The sequence below is a fragment of the Acanthopagrus latus genome, chromosome 11, assembly GCF_904848185.1.
Source record: "Acanthopagrus latus isolate v.2019 chromosome 11, fAcaLat1.1, whole genome shotgun sequence".
In the NCBI taxonomy this organism is placed as follows: Eukaryota; Metazoa; Chordata; class Actinopteri; order Spariformes; family Sparidae; genus Acanthopagrus; species Acanthopagrus latus.
The window spans coordinates 25599508-25610712 of NC_051049.1; the positions used below are offsets into that span (position 1 = coordinate 25599508).

Sequence of the window (11205 nt, forward strand, 5' to 3'; positions counted from 1 at the left end):
GTTCAGGGGAAACTCGTCCTCTGGCCTGTCAGCCTCGTGGAAACGCGTCTAAAGCTCCCTTCGCTTCGTTCCTGCTCCCTGGCCTCACTTGACACATCACACCACTCGAAGTGAGAAAAAGTAGTCTTGGTGCACAAAGATGAAGTCACTAATCGGTTTGGTTGGAGTTCTATCTAAACAGTAATATTAGCCATGAGCTACGTTTGCGACAAAAAGGGGGGCCTTCTTGTCCTCGTCTCGCCTTGGACTTGACCTGGAAGTTGCTCTCTCAGCTCTGACTTCCCCTAACAACATCCCATTCAGAGCGAACAACTCGCAGCGGCAACTGTGACACACAATGGGTGAAGCGGCACAATAACGTGAAAAAAGCTAGAACACCAAGGATGGAAACGGCAGAATGGGAGGTGAACGGTCAGAGCAAAAGAGCTCACACAATAATAGTCAATACATTACTGGAGGGGTTTTCAAGTAGTGACATTGACGGTTAAACGCAAGAAGGAGCTTTTAAAGAGGGGAGCGACGGGACAAGGACACGGTGGCTGCTTGAATGTGATACAAGACTCTTCACGATGCTTGCCGACTGTGCTGCGAATGGCTCTTCCTACATTGGGGGGAAAAAAATGGACTAACCGCACACACCAGCCCGTTCTCTACACCCTGCTTCTGTCAGTCAGCTCGCTTCTCCCTCAAAACGTGGGAGGCCGAGCCACAGCTGAGCATAATCGCAACTCTTTGCTGCCCTGGCTCCGGCAGAGACTCCCCACATCTTCCGTCGCAGACTCAGCATATCTGATGAGGCCCGGTGCACTCGCTTCCTGCGGTTGTTGCGCTGTATCCACGCGGTCGAACGCGCTTATTGTGAGTCACTTCGGATGACAGGAGGAGAGTCCAGATAGGGCCTGAAGTCAGAGTCACTGTCGTTCCCTAACGATGATGACTACGAAAGAGTCTTTGAACACACCATGGTCCAAGTTTATCGGATATTTTGTTCAGATCGTGATTTTTGACAACTTTGCATCCCAGCCACACACAAATCTGTTGAGCAGACAGATCAGTGCCAAAATTACAGGGGCCCTCGAGCGATTTCACACAAGAAAGTTTCAGTTTACTCAGCCCGTCCTCATATAACAAGACCAAATAGGTTGAAAATGTAGGCAGCTTATCGCAACCCATGTTTCTTTTTAAGCAGCTTTAGTACAGTTACTTCAGCAAGAGAAGAAGTAAAGTAATATAAAGAGCGAAAGGTTGTGATGGACTGATGGGTTCAACGAGCGAAGGACTTTCATTCAGGAGACTGCTGTTAAATGTCCAGAGTGAAGCCAGAGGCAAATGGTGAGTTCTTTTAACTTTCTCACAAACACTGTAAAATCTGACAAGGTGACATAACTTACAAAAAGAAAGAGAAAGCCGAATGATGAATGAATTTTTTTTAGCACAGTCAAGGTAACTTTTAAAACGTACAGTGTAGTGGAGTTATGTGACACACGTGGTGCAATGCAAGTCTCTTAGGTAACAGTAACGTGGTGATTTTCACTCAAACCACAATGTTTTCCTAAACCACAGCAAGTAGTTTAAGTGCCTGCGCCCAGCTGAACTACGAGTGTGCAGTGGGTGTGTCAGTGTTACGCTGCAACGCTCCTGTTGTTTTGGGAATGGCAAAATATGTTGTTGTAAGAATAATAATGATGAAAAATAACATTATTTATAGAGCGCCTTTAAAAACAGAGTTCACAAAGTGCTTTGACAGAGCAACAGCGGGGCAGTCAGGAAGATAGTGTATTAAAACAAGAAGGCAAAAAGAAGAAGAAGAAGAAGAAGAAGAAAGCACAAATACACGTGTGAGTGAGTTTCACATTTGTTAATACTCACTTTGATGGTTGGTCCTGGAGAGCAAGACAATCTAGTTCACTGAGCAGTTCGACACACAGCACAACAGGTGTTTTACTAACATAATGACAAACTGTGACTTCTTGATTTGCAACATGATCTTTTAAATCTAAAAACAGCATATGTGTCATTCATGGAACAAATAAAACTTGTATTTGTATTTTGCAATTGACAACTGTACAACGTTTTTCCAAAATAGGTCCCATGGGGCACAATGAAAGGGGTGAGAAGAACGCTATTGAGATGCATCATGGGAAATGTAGTATCCAGGTTTTGTGGTGGTTGACAGTTACCTGAGAAATCTTGACCTCTGTTGCTTTGATTCTTTGATTCTTTCTTTCTTTCTATAAAAAACAAATCTGTCTCTTGTGAGTCCCCCAACTTAATAGAAGTGTTATACTGGGGCACTGCTTTAAGATATTTTATATTGGCAAAAGAAAACCTAGTGTGAGTTAGTTGGTGGGACAGTGCCAACACACACATACAGACACACATTATGTTGACACACAAACGTTCACAATATTGCGGCATGGAGTGCAAAGCAGACAGGATTTGAAGGGAAGACTAAGAGGAGGAAGGAAAGTAGAAAGAGACACAAAGACGAACAGAGATGGAGTGAGAGAGCGAGTCAAAAGCCTGGAAGTGTTTCCTGAGCTGTGTGTGTGTGTGTGTGTGTGTGTGTGTGTGTGTGGGTGTCCAGGGGTCCTAGAAGTGGGAAAAAAACATCTGTGACCGCAGTGATGTCATTGAGAAGGGTGGCAAGAGAGGAGCAATTAACCATCACACACACACACACACACACACACACACACACACACACACACACACACACACACTTAACATCACAGACACACACACACGCAGGAGTGTGGTGTGGGACAAAACAGAGCTGTAAAAACAGGGCCAGCTTGCGGCCAGTCAGTCCGTTACCCACAATGCCTTGGGTCTGGATGGTTGTCACTAGGTTCCGGTCGGCGTGGCAACAAAGCTTATTAATCTGCTGATGGAGGGCCAGCTGCAGAGGTGGCAGACACACACACACACACACACACACACACACACACACACACACACACACACGCAGACACACACGCGCACACATTTGTGGACAAATGGACACTCACACATTCTCACACACACACACACATACACATACCAAATAAGCACAAGTGAGCATTTGTTGTGATTCAGTATTAGCACCATACACACACAACATCTCCAACTCACACACACACACGCGCACACACACACACACATTCTTGCGCTTTTGCTCACCTCTGCATCACTGTTGGTTTTGAATCAAAACCTCTGAAGGTCAACAATCAGTGTGACACTTAATCATTTCTCCACACACACACACACACACACACAAAACACACGCACGTGCACACACTTCCACTGCATGCATCACTCACTTACCTTTCCTTTTTTCATTGCTCAACATTTCTGATTGGTTTTACAAACACAGAGAGAAAGAGAGTCTAGAAGTGTGTGTGTGTGTGTGTGTGTGTGTGTGTGTGTGTGTGTGTGTGTGTGTGTGTGTGTGTGTGTGTGTGTGTGTGAGCGTGTGTGTGTGTGTGTTTTTTAGTTTTTCTCCAACTTTAATGCTGTTCCCCCAGCATATCCTTGCTGGTTGCCTAGAGACAGGGATTTGAGCGAGGCCCCTTGGTTCATTCCCACACAGTCCTCTGGTCCGTGTGTGTGTGTGTGTGTGTGAGTGTGTGTGTGTGTGTGTGTGTGTGTGTGTGTGTGTGTGTGTGTGTGTGTGTGTGTGTGTGTGTGTGTGCGCACGCATGTTGAAAGGATATTTCTCTCCTTTGCCTTTTGATTCACTCTCAGTGTGAAGCAGCTCCCTGTGGAGACAGTATGGGTGGGCAGAGAGGAGGAGAGGTGGAGGAGGAGGAGGTGAAGAGGAAGAAGAGGAGGAGAAGGAAAGAGGAGAGGAGGGAAGAAGTGACAAGAAAGCAGAAGGTTAAGCAAGGCAGGATGGAAAGAGTGAAAGAAGGGAAGGAGAAAAAAGGAGAGGAGCTGGGCAGTATGTCGTACGAAGGGAGGAGAGGAGGAGGGAAGGAGAGCTGCTGGTCACACATCAAGGCCTGGAAACAAAGAAGCCAAGAACTCTCCCTCCTCTCCTTCCTCCATCCCTTCATCCCTCCATCCCTCCATCCCCACAAACACAAGTTTCTCTTCTCACAGGAAGAGAGTGAGTCCAATGCTTCAGCCGCCTGACCATGGGGGGGAGGAGGTGGGGAGGCAAACTGTGTGCATGGTTTGGTTTGTTTCCAGCTCGTTTTCGCATTAAGGTGTGAATATATGACAATATTCACCGCCTCGCCTGATGTGAATATTTGACTGCTTTTTCATACTTTCAACATCAGCACTTCTATAACATGTGACATATCACATTCAGATTACATGTACATGAGCTGAGTTTCATGTCAAGAGGTGGAGGGGACGATGCCGCCTCGACAGCCGGGCGAGAGACTCTAAATCAACAGAGGATTAGACCAAGGACAACACATGGTCTGAATTATACATCTCACATAAACTTCCATTCTCATGTGGCCAGTCAAGATCTGACACACCAAACTCAGAAAACAATCTTTAAGACCTGCCTTTGTGCATGGAATAATTGTCATATCAACTGAAAAAAAAAAAAAAAAGTATGACACAAAAAATATGCCACAAAGTTGGTTCTGTCACTTGTGACGTTATTTATTAATTTACTGTACAGCTATAATCAATGTTATATATTTAGTGTTGTCTCAGATTAACATGTCTTGCAGTGATAATACTGATTTTCCCAATTATAAGAAATGCAGCAAATTACTACTTCAGTGCCACTAATAACAGTTATTACCAATCAAAAAGTAAGTTGGTCCCTTTGTTCTACCGTCACCTCTCGGAGACTGAAGTTGAATAATCCAAAAATGGCATCCTACCTCTGTCAATCTGATTCATGTTCAACAGAATTAGTCATCATCTTCCCACTACCGTGTCTCCAATGACAAAATTGCAGTTCAATTCACCTCCCACTACTCTGATTCCCACTGCTTTGAATTTAACCACATGGCAAGAACTTAACACACCAGTGGTGTGGTGTTCGGTATCGATCGCTCACAAGAGAGGAGTTCGTCAAGAATAATCTCTTGTCACACTAAGTTAATATAGCAGTAATTCCATAAAAAAATAATAACAAAACACACAACAAATGCACCCACCTGGTCTTATGGTGCATTTTTGTGCTCCTCAGGTTGGAGCTGGGAAGGTGAGTGTTGGACGCAGTATCAGAGATCTTGGTTTTGTATTTTGTTGAATTGTGTTGTTATACTGTGTTCCTAGCAATGTGCAAACCCAGAGAAAAGTTTACTGAAGTGAACGGTGCATTTCATTTAGTTGCCTTTTGCCATAACTTGTGAGTGACAGTGAGGAAAGGAATTTGGCGAACACTTGAGCCTGACTCATAGCTGATTCATTCTATTCAACAGATTTTCACCAGCAGTGGTGGTTACTTCATGGTGTGTTCCAAAGAAGTGAAGTAAACTGCAAAATGTATTCACCCAAAACAACCACATTACTGTAAGTACTTTACTGTGCTAAGCTGTAAGCAAGTAAGCAACAGCATGCAGCGAGGATGGTGTGTTTGAATTCAGGTCAATCACCAAACTCAGTGCTCACCAGAGACTCCGGTTCTCTCTCCTTGTTTTCCCTCGTTTCTCTCTGTAACATTCATGGAGTAAATTACATTTCCCCTCTGGTCGGCAGTCCATATTACAGAACATAACCCCCCGACAATCAGCAGGCCACTGCTGCTGTCAGGTTGATAAACAGGATTGAATGTAAATCCACTTTTTTGATTTGATTTGAAGTTTCTAAGTAATCTCTGAACTCAGCTTCAGATCAGAGCAGAATCTGATACGACTCTCGGTGCTTATTCCTCCAGAGTGTCTGGTTCTGCACCCGACTCTCTCCTTAAGAGCTGGCCGGCTCCAAGCACACAGGACGTGACTGATGACCTGATTCATTTGCTTGACTTAGCAGAAATTATATATTAGTTGTAAAGTCGATTTTATTCCTCTCAAACATTGCTTCACCGGCCTGATTATCAGGGAACTTCTTGTCCTAATATTTTGTTGTTCCGACTTTTTGGGGCGTTCAACATGATCTCATCATTATTCCGACAGCAGGTGAACATTTCATTATTTATCTATGGGCAGCCTTGTGTCGGTTTATATTCTCTCAGTTTGTCAACTTTTGCCAAACTCCCAGGAGCACTTGTTGCCTCCCCCTCTCCTTTCCACCTCATCATCTCTCCTCCTCTCTGCTCCTTCCTCAGCTCCTCATCATCACCCCCCCTCCCCTCATCGCCTCCTGATCCTAATCAACCCCCTCTCCCCCCCCACCTCCCCCCTCCCCTCCACATTCCTCCCTGCTGATGTCAGACTCTAAATGAACCACAGTGTGCGTATATGTGTGTGTGCGTGCGCATGTTCATGTGTGCTAAAGGGTCAGGCTTGGTTGCCAGGACGATAGGCCCTCCAACAGCTTTCTGCTCCGACGCTTTGAGCCCTGAGCCCTCCTCAAAGCATCATGGGAAAACAATTAAAACCTCCTCCAAATCTCTCTCGCTCCCCTTCTCTTTTCTTTCTCTCTTTGTCCCTCTATCTCTCCCTTCATCTCTCCATCCCACCCTCTCCATCCCTCTCTCTCTGTCTTTCAGACAATCTTCACTCAAGCCTGAGTTTCTGCCTGAATTGGAAGCTCGTTTTTAAACAAGTATTTTGATTCTGTTTTCCACCTGAGATGTCCCTTATAGCGGGGACAACAGGGGGGCTCTATTCGAAACTCTAGTCTGAAGAGTTTTGTGTGTGTATGTGTGCACTTGTCTGGATATTTTCTTTGTTCAATATTCAGTGTGTATGGAGAACAAACTCCTGCCCAGTTATTTTCAGACACTTTAGTGTTTCTGCCCAGTATATATTCACTAACAAAAATACTAAATGTTGTTTTTGTTTTTTTTGGTAAGACTGCTATCCTCCATCCTTCACTGCTTTCCCCAGGAGGTTGAAAACAGATTTCTTTAATAAGTTTTGGTCACAGATGTATAAAGCAGAACTGCATACTGTGTTCCAAGATAATCAGTGAATGATCCTCACTGAAAAAAAAGTTTTCAAAGCTTGCCTCTCAATTCTTGGGGCCAGAGGCACAAGACCTTCACAGCAGTGTCGCTCTGAGCCACCTGACTTCCTGTTTACTTCCTACACACATGAATAGCCTGGAAATGTTATGCTAATTCTACTCTGTTGACTTTTGTATTTCTTTTTTTTGTTTTTTTTTGTTTTTTTTGTTTTTAATCAAAATTGGACTTAAATGTTCAAATTGTGATAATACATGGACTCATTTATTTTGTAATAATTATTTTTTGGGCCCAAGCAGTGACCGTAATGACAAAATCACCACATAGCCCAGCACTCCTCCAGGCGGCTTGTACAAAGTTCAAGGAAAAGTTAAAATAAAAAAAAAAAAAAAAAAAAAAAAAGGACAGCTCTTATCTAGAATCAAAGTAATCCGAACTCCAAAATGCAATAAAAAATAAGGGAGGCAAAGGATAATATGACAGTAATGTGAAAACTGCGGACAAACCAGAAATCACATGGAACAAACCAGGAACACAGAGGACACAGCAGGAGCAGGGAACAGGCAGAGGAGGTGCAGGATGAGAGCAGGATGACAACAGACAAACACGTTATTTCAGTGGCACGTACCCTGACGTGTTCACTGCCATCGTGTGTTTGTAAATATATACTTATTCTGACAGGCGATAGTATAATGATTGGTTATGAAAGGGGCATCCTCGAAAGGCTCGGCTGTCACAGGCAAGGACTGGGCGAGGTTCAACTCTCTGTGAGCATGTTTGTATAAAGGATGCTCCTATATGGTCGGAGGGGCCGCTTGGGAAATTTTGCGCTGAACCCCAACAGACTACAGCAGGCCACTGTAAATATGCAGCTTCCGGTTAGACTTTCAAAATAAAGCTTGCGGATGGTTGCAGTTTGGTAAGGTGTAGGCATCAAAACTACTTGTGAGTTTTTGAGCGGTAGATCTTGGTTTGGGGTAAAATAAGTATATTAAGTTATGCACAAATTTAAAATAAGCAAACACTGACTTCAACTTTTGGATCATTCGACTTTACAGATACAAGCAGCAGCCCAAAGGCCGCAGGTCACATGGACAATGAAACACAACCTGGTGGCTGATTGTTTGCCACTCTGTTGCCGACAAATAAGATGTATGTTATTTTCTTTGAGGCCTGTCCAGAGCAGTTAATTTGATGTTGATAAAGAGTCAAAGTGAAAGTGAAAGCACAAGGGAGTGAGAGCGGTGGCCTTTTGTGTTTTTTTCTCTTTTCAACACACTAGGAAATGCTGAACGCTAAAGAACCCCCACCCCCTCCACCCCTTCCATTCATTTTCCTTTCCAGCTCTGCAAAGCAGCATGTAAACAAAGACAACTGCACAATAAGGGAGCACAGTGGAGAGGGAGAACTAAGTCTGTGTAAAAGGAATGAAAAGTGTCTAAATCACAGATAAAGACAGTTAAACATTGAGAAGAGCAATCTGATCCTGGTGTGTCGATTTTAAACAGTTTCCGGCACTTGGAAAAGTTAAATTTACAGCACAATGAGTACCAGCATAAGGTTTTAAACAGCTTTTGGTGACACTGTGGATACATGCTGCAGTAACATATGGTACTAATGGAACAGACAATTTCAACCTACATGAGGGCTAGGGTGTACCCATACTGTTTAACAGGTAATTCTGCCCAATAGTGGATGGGCTATGCATAAAAAGATTAAGAAATGGGATAAGAATCATCAACAGTCAGAAGATGAAACTATTTGTGAACAAACAGGCGACCCATACTTATTTAAATGAGGAAACACGAAGTATAAGTATTTCCCAGTATGTCTGTTGAGAACATCTATCACAGTTTACAGTCATCTTTCATTTCTGGAACACTCACTTTCAGGTTTTCAGGGCCTCTGATGTCTTCGTTTGATCCAAATCAAAATGACACACGTGAAACCTCCTCCGAACAATGAGGGGGGTTCAGTACTGATCAAGCTGAACCAAAGTTTGGCTTGTTTTCCACATTGTTTTTCTTTAGCTGGTTGAGACTTTTGGACCGATTACAGGAAGTTCTGGCAGGTTATCATTAGAAGCAGACAAAGGAAGAACAGTGCATCAAAACAACATGAGTCCTGGTAGCAGATGGGAAGAGGAGGAGACAAACTTCTCTAGTAGTGTGCTTTCAGCTGTTGCTTCTGGTTCATAATAATATCAGTGTAGTGGCAATGAAATTAATCCGTCCTTTCATTTCTCTCCATTCATTTAAACTGCAATAGAAGGCTATCTGCTAAAGTGACAACATGCCAAACATCAGACGCATGCGCCCATCTGCAAACCAATCAAATAGAGAGAAGCAGGTCAATTAGCTGATGACGACAGGATGTAGGTACGTCATGTATGGTTCCACAATGTGCAAGAACCAAAACTAACCGGATCAAATGTATGCAATGCACAAAAATGCAAAGTATGCATAGGGCCTAAAATAGAGTGGTTTTGGTAATCCGTCTTAACTGCGCGCTTGTTTACGATGTGTCTGATCTTTTGACTGCTCAGGTTTCGTGACTCGTTAGACTTTATCGCAGCACCGTCCTTTCAGTTCTCAGGGACTACTACAGATTTGGACAAAATTTCTTCCAGATTACCAAAATATATCATTCGTCCAAGAACTTGATTTCTTCTCTGCACAACTACCATTTGCGAATACGTCGTGACCCAGCGTCGGGAGTTTCCACCAGTGAGAATTGCTGTACTGAACCTCACTGAAGTCTTTTGCGATCCTAACTCTTCTCCATCTGACAGGGTCTTTGTGTACTTTTCTGCATTGTCATTTTCATAAATGCCACAGCTAACACATCATCTGCTTCCCAGCTTATTATCTCCACACGCACTTTACAAATTCAATTAGGCCCTTCTTTCCATCTTGTTACATTTCCTCAACAGCTGAAATAATTTTTTTCGGAGCCGCAGTAATTTACTACACAACATTAACATTTTCTGTCGTGAGCCGTCACGTCTTCGTCTCTCTGACAAACTTACTGAAGTCATAGATAATTCATTTGATTCTAAATTACAGCTTTCCATCGCGCCGCGCACCCCTCCTGCAAGGGTTTGTTGTGACAAGCGGGCGCGCCGCTCGTCTCCAACCGTGATTTCTGTCGGCCCTGATGACAAAGATATCATGCAGCGCGTCTTTAAACATGACGCTGACATGTAGCACTTATCCACTCACTCAGAGAGAACACGACAGAATTGCTCCTCGTGACACCTCCCTCACATCCCATGATGCACATGTAAGGGGTCGCCTCCGCATGACGATTAGTAATAATAAGAGATCTTGAAAATTTTGGGATGTACTTTATTTTAGTGGGGCTTTTTTTTTTTCTTTTCCAGGAGGGGAAGGGGCTGGGGAGCTGGAAGGGGACAAAAGCTGCCAAAGAGCCATTGTGTCTCAATAAAATGAGACATTTCTTCTATTGTGTGTGGATGAGTCACTTATGAAGGCAGTAACGTTGTATAAAGGGAGTCGTTTATTTAATTCGGATTCCGGTTCAAATTTGCATCTGAAACAATGAAGGGGCTTCATTTGATGTGTTTTCCTTGTTAGGAGCTTAGGCAAGAGGAGAGGAGGAGTAGGAAGGGAAGGAACAGAGAGGACAGGGAAATAAAGGGGCGCAAGGAAAGAAGGAGATGGCAGAGTACAAGGAAAGTAAAGGAAAGGAAAGGAAAGGAAAGGAAAGAAAGGAAAGGAACGGAAAGGAATGGAAAGGAAAGGAAAAAAAGAAAAGAGAGGAAAGGAAGTCTGGCAAAATGATGTCACGGGAGCACAGAGGGCAGCAAAGAGGCGAGCATGAGTTGATATAAATGTTACCGATCGCTTCACCGCTCTGTGTTGCATTCTGTTGCTTTCAATGCTGAATATGCGATTGTTGATGCAGTATTCATGGAATGTAAGTGGCTGCGAAAAAATATTAGAGGATTGTGTGTCCCAGCAAAAGATAACAAACACTGTAAAGACGTGTTCCAGCTGTCCGTGTGTGAGTCTATGTGGATGTCAAGTGCTAGCGTGTGGGTTGGAAATGAGCACAGATTTACTGCTCCCCTGGATGAATGTCGGACTTCTGTCTCCGAGTCGATCGATGAATCTCTGAAATTGATTTCCTCCACAGGTCTTGGCCCCGACTGTTTACAG

The 11205-nt window shown here is 43.7% G+C and overlaps 1 long non-coding RNA gene across 1 annotated transcript in view; it reads left to right on the top strand.

Moving 5' to 3' along the window:
* The first annotated feature begins 1099 nt into the window (after positions 1-1099).
* The window catches only part of LOC119029022, a 32749-nt gene continuing 22643 nt past the window's right edge, over positions 1100-11205 (top strand). Inside the window, exon 1 of the long non-coding RNA XR_005077883.1 lies at positions 1100-1332. This is a non-coding gene — a long non-coding RNA (uncharacterized LOC119029022). The remainder of the gene's footprint in view (positions 1333-11205) is intronic.